This window comes from Sinohyriopsis cumingii, chromosome 9 (genome assembly GCF_028554795.1).
Source record: "Sinohyriopsis cumingii isolate HCF-2022 chromosome 9, ASM2855479v2, whole genome shotgun sequence".
NCBI classification, from domain to species: domain Eukaryota; kingdom Metazoa; phylum Mollusca; class Bivalvia; order Unionida; family Unionidae; genus Sinohyriopsis; species Sinohyriopsis cumingii.
Window position 1 is genome coordinate 94,388,197 of NC_142969.1, and position 12,339 is coordinate 94,400,535.

At 32.8% G+C, this 12,339-nt stretch overlaps 1 protein-coding gene across 1 annotated transcript in view; it reads left to right on the forward strand.

Moving 5' to 3' along the window:
- LOC149792275 (potassium voltage-gated channel subfamily KQT member 1-like) overlaps positions 1-12,339 on the forward strand; it is a 282,881-nt gene that overhangs the window by 67,683 nt on the left and 202,859 nt on the right. Inside the window, exon 3 of the mRNA XM_089970825.1 lies at positions 8,946-9,013. The gene's annotated coding sequence lies outside the window, so the exon portion shown is untranslated. The remainder of the gene's footprint in view (positions 1-8,945; positions 9,014-12,339) is intronic.

Consider the following 12,339-nt stretch of genomic DNA (forward strand, 5'->3'; position numbering starts at 1 on the left):
TTAATGATGTAATCAGGAACGAAATTATATTATTTCCTTTTAGATAATGGAGTTATTGGATCGGAAAGTTAAAACTAATATAGAGAGAAATGTCATATAAAAGTGTAATTTTATTTATTCTTTTACGTTTTCTACCTTGCGATTATTTTAGATAATTTCCGAACCATTTCCACGTACTTTACCTCATGTTCTTTAACGTTCTTAGAGAGAAAAAAACCTAAGAATTTCACATTGAACTCCTATCCGAATGAAAGATGTCTCATAACTTGGCTAAAAGCAATAAAAGAGATATCTGGACTGAATTAGACTAATATCAGACTGAATTATGGTAATGTCAGACTGAATTAGGGTAATATCGGACTGAATTAGGGCAATACCAAACTAAATTAGGATAATATCAGACTGAATTATGGTAATACCAGACTGAATTAGGGTAATATCGGACTGAATTATGTTAATACCAGACTAAATTAGGGTAATAGCGGACTAAATTAGGATAATAGCGGACTGAATGAGGGTAATAGCGGACTGAATTAGGGTAATACCAAACTAAATTAGGGTAATATCAGACTGAATTATCGTAATACCAGACTGAATTAGGGTAATATCGGACTGAATTATGTTAATACCAGACTAAATTAGGGTAATAGCGGACTGAATAAGGGCAATACCAGACTAAATTAGGGTAATAGCGGACTAAATTAGGATAATAGCGGACTGAATAATGTTAATACCAGACTAAATTAGGGTAATAGCGGACTAAATTAGGATAATAGCGGACTGAATGAGGGTAATAACGGACTGAATTAGGGCAATAGCGGACTGAATTATGGTAATATCGGACTGAATTAGGGCAATACCAGACTAAATTAGGGTAATAGCGGACTAAATAAGGATAATAGCGGACTGAATTAGGTTAATAACAGACTAAATTAGGGTAATAGCGGACTGAATTAGGGTAATAGCGGACTGAATTTGGTCAATATCGGACTGAATTAGGGTAATAGCGGACTGAATTAGGTTAATATCGGACTGAAATAGGGTAATACCAGACTGAATTATGATAATACCGGACTTCTTCGAAGACTTAGGTTGTATTATCTTTCTTACATCAGAAACCAAGTTTTTATAATTCTTTCTAGAGCAATCGCTAAGCAATAATTGGTATATGTTTTGAAGAATAATTTTTGTTTGCTTGAACCAATTCTTGACAGTGATCAATTATCTCTTTTCATCATGTGGATATCGTCCTATATTTCCATAAGCGAACATATTTTTGTTGGTTAATTTAATATCTTGTCACAACTTTCAATCTTTTGCATGTATTATTTCAATATATTTAACTTTAAAATCTTCCAATCTTTTCACTGTAAAATTAAGCATATTTTAAGGCACATACTACGAAAGCAAAAGGGTTCCGTGCAGGTTCTTTGAAATTACAGCAACATTTACAGCACCAAGTATAAAAATATACTAGTTCATGCATGAGGTGAAACTTCCAAAGAAAAATAAAATTTTTTTGAAAAGTTTAGTAACTTTAATGATCTTTAAATCATTGAGGGCGGATAGATAAAGGAATAAAGAAATGAGGGTCCCCATGTGATAATAGGTCACACATAAATTTTTTATAGTTACATATATACAAATATAGGAAACAGTTCGTATATTATTGAACAATTAACGGATTGTAAACAATAATATAACGATTCTCTTCAACAGTTAGATATACTGATAAATTATACATTTTTATCATGCTTCTTTGCTAATATTGCATACCTCTCCCGCATTATTAACTTGTATTTTAATGATCTATCCAGAAAAAAAACCAATTTACGTGACAAGATTCAAGCAGATGTGTGATAGCTGGTCAACACACGATTAAGATACTCTCCTGTCTTCATTTTATAATTGCTGTTCAAAAATTAAACGTAGAGAGATCAGTTTGCATAAAGATAATATACTTTACATTTGTATGCGTTTCTAAATACTCCAGTTAAAATAATGATATCTAAAATGTTATTTTTTAGATACTATTTACATGCATACAAATTGTAATTATACAAGGACAACTATAAAACTGCGAAAAACATACAAAAGTAAATATATAAGTGTAATACATCGGAATCACATAACTATTAGAGGTTTCATCCAAAGGGAGTCAAATCCATCTAAAACCACGTGTAAGCGACACAAGCAAACATTTAGGGCAGCCAGTTGTACAAACATATATGCAAGACTAGAACCTGACATGCTAAACCTTATACATCAAATGCCTGCCTTTAATCTGCAGTTCACTAAATAATTCAAAATAAATAAGATTATTTATCGGTGATTGTTCAAGTGGAATATAAACAAAAAAACTATAAACATCATCATCAAAAGCAAAAGAATCATTTTCTGATCTTAACCAAACATTACAATCAAGATTCATATGTACAAGTTCCATGTATTTCATCATAATTTCTTCTGAGTATAATGTGATACCTCTACTGGCAGGTTTCGCTTTTTTCTGAACGAATGTTCTGGGGAAATGATTGACTTGGTAACTATACAAATCTATGGTAACGTTTTGTTTAATGCATATTTGTAACAAGCATATAAGGTCGAATATCGAGAGAAATTCATCATACTGATTTGTTTATTTTTCATCCTTTTCTTCTTATCGTTCGACTATTCTGCGTGTATAAATCTATGAAGCCGCTAAGAAGAATGTCACAAAGATAGTCCATGCAGCGAAATCAGCCCAATACACTACTAAGATCATGGAAAGTTCCAGCTGCAAAGAGCTCTTCGAGATTACTAACAAGCTAATGGCAAGGAACAAATCTACACCACTTCCAACTGCCTTCTCTCCAGTCGACCTTCCGGACATGTTTGCAAATTTCTTCTGTGACAAAGTACAAACCATTAGAGATAAGCTTGACACCACAATTTCAATTGACTCGTCGTCACCACACAGATGGGATACAGAATTTGAGCTGCAACCATTTAGCAGCATTTGAACCTGTCTCTATGGATTTCGTACGTTCAATCCTGATGAAGAGTGCACCAAAGTCATGTGAACTTGATCCAATTCCAACATCACTGCTGCTTGAGTGCTTAGATCCAGTATTGCCTTCACTAACTGATGTTATTAATACCTCTCTCTCATCAGGGGAATTCCCATCATTTTTCAAAACTGCCATTGTAAAGCCTCTGCTGAAGAAACCAACACTAGACCATGATGATTTAAAGAACTACCGCCCAGTTTCTAATCTCCCATTCATATAAAAAATCTTAGAAAAGGTTGTTCTATCCCAGCTTGTATCTCATCTGAATTCAAACAGTCTTGTTAGCAATATATAATCTGCATATCGCCCTTGCCACAGTACTGAAACTACTCTTCTAAAAGTAGTTAATGACATTCTCTCTACGTTGGATAGCGGAAAGATTACAGTCCTCACCCTCCTTGATTTGTCTGCAGCATTTGACACAATAGACCATGATATATTACTTCACCGTCTCAAGCATGTATTTGGCATTCATGATACAGCCTTACTGTGGTTCAATTCCTACTTGGTCAACAGGACACAAATAGTATCTGCAAATGGAATACACTCCAGCCCAGTTGATTGATTTTGTGGTGTTCCACAGGGGTCTGTTTTTGGACCTGTTCTCTTCATTCTGTACACTCAGTCGCTCTCAAGTGTAATACACCAGTTGTACGCTGATGACACCCAAATATACAAATCTAGCCACCCAACTGAAGTTGATGCTACTATCCAATGTGTAGAGAGGTGCATTTCTGGTGTAAAATCATGGATGACATGTAACAAGCTGCAGATGAATGATGATAGAACTGAGGCCATTCTGATTACAACACAAAGACTTTCTCATTCACATCCTTTACCTCAAACAATAAATATCAGCAACACCAACATTAAATTCACACAATCAGTACGAAACCTAGGTGTTACTCTGGACAGTGTTCTCACGTTGCACCAACATGTCATGAACATATCTAAGGCTACATATCTTGAGCTGAGACGCATCAGCTCAGTTCGCAAATATCTTTCAGTTGATGCCACTGAAACACTTGTGTGTTCATTAGTACTTTCAAGACTGGACTATTGTAACTCAGTTCTGTCTGGTTCATCTCAATATCTGCTCCAGAAACTTCAAAAAGTTCAAAACACAGCTGCTTAGATCATACTTAGAGTACCACAATCAGAGCACACCTCCCCGCTGCTCTATACCATATACTGGCTATCCATTCGATCCAGAATCAAACACAAAATTTGTTCTCTGTGCTACGTTTCACTGTCGGACTCTAGTCCAACATACATATCCGACCTCACCCATGTGTACACACAAGCAAGATACTTACGCTCCTCTTCTGACAATCGTATACTCATTATTCCTACTATGCAAACAAAGTCATATGGACAGCGTTCTTTTACATACCAGGGCCCAGCGACGTGGAATGAATTGCCCACAGAACTTAGGTGTTGTCTAATGTTGTAAAGCGCTTAGAGCTTCTAAAGATTAGGCGCTATGCAAAGTCCTCATTATTGTTATTATTATTATTATTATTATTATTATTATTATTATATACTGAATGACAGAGATTGACAGATTATCATCTTCAACGTAATCAGGATGCGTGCTATGTACGTTACGTTCTCTGCTTTGACTGTGTCAGTTTCCTTGCTGATGATAACTGTTAAAATATATCGTTTTTTACCAGAAAAAAATATATCCGGTATTTACATAGGATATGAAACATTTCTTTTTAGTATATAGCAAAACCTGATTCAGAATCAAAGCGTAGAAGATTATACTCTTCAGCACAAAGTCAAGCCTCCACCCTGTTTTTGTAAATTCACCTCGCTTCTATAGGTTGATCCTATAAGTATGAATGACTTAGAGAGCGGTAGGATAGTGATAACCTAATCCGTCCCATTCAAGGACTTAGAGAGCGGTAAGATAGGGATAACATAATCCGTCTCATTCAAGGACTTAGAGAGCGGTAAGATAGGGATAACATAATCCGTCCCATTCAAGGACTTAGAGAGCGGTGAGATAGTGATAACCTAATCCGTCCCATTCAAGGACTTAGAGAGCGGTAAGATAGGGATAACCTCATCCGTCCCATTTGAGAACGTGTCTGACTTCAAAGTAAGTCCGATTCAGCAATGCAACGTGATTATCAAGGAAATAAGGGCATCGTGATTGTTTGAGGGAGTATGAGTAGAGCCTCGTTTTGGGGAAATTTGTTGTTACATTTTTCTGCTAATATATTTTAGTGAAAATAGGATGCATAATAAAGAAAAGTAGACGATGCAAACAATTTATATCTACCAGTGGCACGCGAGACAACCAATAACGGCTCTGTCGTGTTTTGACAATAGACTCTTTCCAGTATCAACATGGGGCATCACATTTACACAAACCGCTCTTTTACGCAGTTATTGAATGAATAGTGTTCATATGCATGACAATGAGAATTATGTTGAAGTCACTCCAGTCCTAAACGAATTCAGTAATGTAGCTACATGTCGGAACGCCCACATAAAAATTCAGTTAGAAACAGATGGGATGCCATTCGCATTACTGACCTAAGAGAAGTATAGAAGTGAACATATTTGCTGTAGTATTAACATGGTACGCATGAAAACGAAATCATAAAAAATAAATGTTTTACCTTCCCCAAAACAGAAAGCTCTTTACTGTCATTACACTCTGCTCAGTTTTAAACATTATATGTTGCTACAATGCTTTCAGAAGAAGCATAAAAAGGAAAGATATAAAAATATTTTCCAAATGAAACTGCATTCAGCTGGTGGGTGAAATCGATTATTTGAACTTCAACTGAGACCTTGATAAATGCACATAAACGGATTTTCATTCTGAGTTATATCCGTAATTAATACGCTAGGCTTTTCCTATTGACATCACTATAGATGACAATTTAGAGTTGTATTAAGATTGACTGAGACTGAATGTAACGGCTATATTGACAAAAGTGACAATAAGAAATTGGGCGTCAAGGTTGCATAAATAATCCATTCTTCAAATTCGTTATTAGTTTCGACCGAAATTTATTTTGTGTACAGAGAAACAAAGCGTACACATATAATACAGTATAGTTATATGACAACATTTACTGTTGTACACGTGGCATATTACCATACATGTATAGGGCTCTAATTTTGCCGTGAAGTTTTAAACTCTGTTTCATCTATTCAAATTATCCATCAGATTTCAGTCCCAAATTATGCTTTAAAACACCATTATTATTATTATTATTATTATTAGTAGTAGTAGTAGTAGTAGTAGTAGTAGTATTACTATTATCATCATTATTATTATTATGATTATAATTATTATTAGTAGCAGTAGTAGCAGTAGTAATAGTACTATTATCGTTATCATTATTATTATTAGTATTATTACTATTATTATTATTATTAGTAGTAGTAGTTGTATTATTATTATTATTATTATTACTGGCAGTTTAATACTAGAAGGAGATTTATGAACACTTTAATATGTTAACAAATGGTACAAATTGACGTACAACCAAGGTTCGAGAGATGTTAAATGTTGTTAGTCCTTATGTACAACCTGCTTCCCATATTCCGTTGTTTAATGACACATTCTTTGCAAAGACTCTCTGCGCAAGATCAATAAACCATTGCTGTTTTTCAATGTCATTTTTGTCTACAGTTTTCTTACATTTGCAAGAAAATTATTACCAAAAGGAAAATAAATTTACTAGGATAAAGCTATACCTGCTTACTAAATTAATTATTGTTTTACCTGTTTAACGTTCTCGAAATAGAGGGTTAAAATAGATAGGGGTTTAGCTTTATTATTCTGAGAAAAGAAATAATAACTTGAAAGTGCCATCTCTGGTGCAGTTTAGTTCAGGAAGGGTGTTCAGCCCATGTGGGGTTAGATTTTTTTCGCTCTTTTCTCATTTGAAGGAGTTAATATTATGCAAAGTCAACCGCAGTTTGAAAAGCTGACAATTGGTATAGAATTCCAGGCCAAGATAATGACTATCGGAAGCTGTAACTTCAAGTTGAGGGATTGACGATAAAAATAAAGATTCCTGTCATGATCGATGTAAACGTTGGACTGAATTTAAGGTTCCTTAATAGCGTGTATCTTAAAAGTGACATCTTCAAAGTTACACCTTAAAGACCGACCGATCCAAGAAAAAAATATCAGAAGCAAATTAGAAGATAATCAACCACGCAAGAGTTAGTATAAACTTTAAAACACCTATGTCAAGATAATCCACCACGTAAGAGTATGTATAAACTTTAAAACACCTATGTCAAAATAATCGACCACGCAAGAGCTAGTTTAAACTTTAAAACACCTATGTCAAAATAATTCACCAAGCAAGAGTTAGTACAAAAATTAAAAACAGATAAGTCAAGATAATCCACCACGAAAGTGTCAAAGTTTTAGTATAAAATTAAAACTAGCTAAGTCAAGATAATACATCAAGCAAGAGTTAGTAAAAATTTATAAATAGCCCACGTCAAACACTCAGAACATTAATTTTATCCGTTAGATGATGTCAAAAATAAAGTTTTGTATTGCACATAACTATTTTCGTTGTATTTGCTTCATGTAATGTTGATGATGTCTTTTGAAAATGTTTCTTAATATATATATATATATATATATATATATATATATATATATATATATATATATATATATATATATATATATATATATATATATATAATTTGACTATGTAACAAACACTGCTACATTAAGCTCGAAATATATTCATTCTCCAGTAATCTCGCAAGGTCAAAAATTTTCCTGGTATTGCAATCGGTGGCCAATTTAAGGCATATAAAAGTAAAGCTGAAAATCTAAAAGATCAGATATCATACAAAACTTATGCGCAGATATGCTGGGCACAAATGATAATATGATAATAGCAACATAAAAAGAGACATGATCACAAGACAAAGAAGCATTTCTGTCGAATGCTACGAAACTAAACATCAAAAGATTTCATTATCTTATAATTTTAGTTTGGGAATGTTTGTCTTGTCATTCTTTTTATAGAAGTCTTGTCTAAAACATTTTCTCATCATCATTATTATTATTATTATTATTATTATTATTATTGTTATTATTATTATTATTATTATTGTTGTTGTTGTTGTTGTTGTTGTTGTTATTTTTGTTGCTATTGCATACGAAATGCGAGCCTTTAGACGTGTCGTAGTATGCTTATAGGATACGCAATCCATTAGACGTGTCAGAGAATGCCTATAGGAAATGCAATCCTTTAGACTTGTAAAATAATGTTTATTGGATATGCAATCTTCAAGACATGTTCGAATATGTTTCTTAGATATGCAATCCTTAAGACATGCTGAATTATGCTTACTGGATATGCAATCTTTAAGATAGGTTAAAGTATTGTTTTATGATATGCAATCTTTAACAAATGATAAGTATGTTTATAGGATATGCAATCATATAACAGGCATTTTGCCGCAGAGTTTACTAAAATTTTGATGCTGTCAAAATAAAAGTGTGAATGATTGCAAATTATGGTTACGAAAATATATTCAGACATTTTAAAATTATTTTATAAATTTTTTATAATTTTATAAATATAGCTATTGTGTTGCCTTTCTCTCATCAAAGTAAATAAAAATAAATAAATATGGATTTGTAAATGTTACTTTTTATAGTATGTATGAGATAATTATCTACTGGAAGCATGCAATATAGTTGTTACATTACAGCGACATTTTTCATTAATGAACCATACAATTGAGAGACACGATCCTGTAGCGTGGTGTGTATTAACTCAATCATTATGTCCTTTAATCGATGGTTTCTAAATGGACGACCACAAGAATTCGTTCAATGCCCCTTTAAGGATACAAAATAATCAATATCGCGTGTTTCCCTTTCAGTTGCTGAACGCAGGTATTCGTCAGTACATATATATGGATTAAAATGAAATTCATCAGCTGAATCCAAGGTAAGTTTTATGTTATTTCGATAGTTGCACAATAATGTGTTCAAGAATGATTGTTTCCAGCCTATGTTGACATTAAGTACCTTACAAAATATAATTTTTTGGCAGGACACAAGAAACTGTTGTCGCAGACCTATCTCCGCATAACTCGTTCGTGTCGTTATATTTATACTGGCCGCCTCAAAACATCCATTGCTAAAAAATAGTAACGGCAAAATTTGCATAACTACATTTTAACTAGGGAGAAAGTATTCGTTTTTCGAATTAACTAATGTAAATATATGTTTATAATTGTCTTTTAATTATATACTATGTAACTTAAGGCAATCAGAGAGATAGCTCATTAAGGTGTGTTAATTGAGATTATTGTTACCAAGCTTGGATACAATACAACTCAAAGTTGTATGAGTTTGATTGTTGTTACGACGCTTGGATACAAGACACCTAGAATATGTTTGAAGTGTAAATATTATTATGATTCTTTAAATGCATCACAACTTCAAGTTGTATGAAGTGTGACTATTGGTTTATTGCCTGAATATAACACAACTTCAAGTTCTATATAGTGTGACTAATGGTTTGATCCCTGAATACAGTATAATAATACAATTATGAGTACGATCTGTATCAGTTTATTCCGAAAGCTGGCCTTTAGGATCAACATTCGATATCTTTGCCACATAAACTGCGCCAAAGCATTCTGTAAAAGCTTAGGATAGTATTTCATTGCTCGTGATTCAAAGCGCTATCACATTATCAAAACCAAGCATATATCATCGTACGAGGTGCAAAGCGTTACACATTATCACGACCAAGCAGATATCATCGTACAAAATGCAAGGCTTTCACAAATTATCACGACCAAGCATATATATTCGTACAAGATGCAAAGCGTTATCACAAATTATCACGACGAATTTACATCTTCATACTTATTTTTAGTTGTTATATTATTGATAGTTTAGCTTCACAATCAATGGTTCGAGATGCTAACAATTTTGTTCTTTATCTTTGATTTATCCTATTTAATATTCTCCGTTCAAGGTTCACGTTTCCTTCGTTTGGGTTTGATATATACAAGACTGAAGTAGTCCCCTTTGAGTTGACACATTGTCATTTTTAACTTATTTTTAACTTTCACCGACATGAAGTTGTATATTTCTGGGATATTCTGTCTGTATCTGTAGATTCATGAAAGCAGTGAATCAATAAATATCAGCTCTTGCTGTCACACGTTTTTCCTTAATGATGATTTCAGAATACACATTGTTACCATGATTTATATGAGTAGAATCACGCTAGGGGATGATAAAGCATATATACTTAATTTGATCAAAATTGTGAAGCGTTGGAATGCATCAGCAAAATATTCATTGTCTTCATCTCAGTATCATTCGGCAGAGTACTTCGTAAACACTTCCCATATATATATATATATATATATATATATATATATATATATATATATATATATATATATATATATATATATATATATATATATATATGGACCCAACCGTAAAACCAGAGAAACAAATACAAATCCATGTTTGCAGTTTAGAACATATCAACATGACAAAACACAGATAAGAAGAATTTTGTTAATTATGTGCTATTCTTCTAAAACATCATACCATGCACCATGTACGTTAGTATTTCGCATCTGTGGTACACTTTTTCGAACTAGTGCAAACTTCACAACTAACTCAGTCATCAATACTTGAAACCATATTTTTTCTACCATTACTGATGATAATGAGTCCATATTTATTTCTACAATTACCGACAACAATGTGTCCCAGTTTATTAACGTATCTTCAGATTATCAGGACATTTAACGTCATGGAAATCTAGATAGGGGTTTCAAAACACGCGTTTTATTATGAAGTAAAAATGTCATGCTGTTGCAGTGTTTCAAAATACGCATTATAATATATTGCTGTCGTATTTCACCCAATAAAAACAAAAGTTATCGCTTGATCGGCCAGTTGGCTGCAGTATTTGTTTCACACAATAGCGTACCAGATTTGAACACATGAGTTTAAACCTCGTCTCAAAGTTTCGATGAGAAATATTTAACACTTATGATTGTCAGCTTCATCTCATAGATTATGCGATTATCCAATACATATGAGCTTCTACCTCCACTCCAATGTACCGTGAGTATTTAACACATATGAGTCTCTGCCTCTTCTCAAAGGTTATGACATTATTTCATTCATGAGTTTCTACCTCCTCTCAAATATTATGTAAGTATAAAACACATATGAGTCTCCTCATCATCTCAAAGGTTATGAGGTTATTTAATACATATGAGTTTCTTCCTCTTCTCAAATGTTATGTGGTTATTTAACACATATCAGTCTCTACCTCATCTCAAAGGTTATGTGGCTATTTAATACATATAAATTTCGACCTCCTCTCAAACGTAATGTGATTTTTTTTAACATGTATGATTTTCTACCTCATACCAAAGTTTATGTGAATATTTAACATGTATGAGTTTCTACCTAATCTCGGTTTATGTGAGTATTTAACACATCTGTGTTTCTACCTTGTCTTGAACGTTCTAAGATTATTCCGAATCTGATTCATGACCCTTTACTTTAGAACGTCTATTTAAATCTGAGATAAAAAGCAATAAAGGCAACTGAGTTTGAATTTTTTGAGCGACTTTTACTCTGTTTTCATGGATTATTTGCAGTTTGTAATAAATGTTAGACTACTACTTTTAGGTTGTTATTAATGGGTGGGTGATATCACCAAACATGCATAATTCAGTAAAGTAAAATGTGCTTAAGTATAAGGAAAATTACAGCAAGCAACCGCTGATTTCTGGTTAAATGTTACTTCATGTTTTCATCTCAGCCATGAACTATTTTCTAAAAACTTACAAAATTGAAAATGGTTGTGTGCCATGTATGGCAGACTCCTATCGTGGATACAAATGTGAACAGCGAAATTTTGGTCTAAATTCAATTTGTAACCATCTTAAATAACTTAAAGAATATTGAATTACCTGAAAATTATGAATGATTGATCTCCGTTTAATAGCTGTAAATATAGGCTAACACTCTGTTATGTACACTGGATTTAATTATATCTGATTTAATATATATTTATTTCAATTTAATTGTTTGTTTGTCAGATATTTTTTTTTATTTTTCATTAAATGCTATTGTAATGTAAATTTATTCACTGGAGATGATACTTTTTCCAGACTAAAGTTTGACCTTGACTGTTTTAGTAAACACCAGGTGTTGATATAGATCCTGACCTTCATTCAAAATTAGTAGCAACCACGTAAATAAGTTCTAATTTTATTTTAA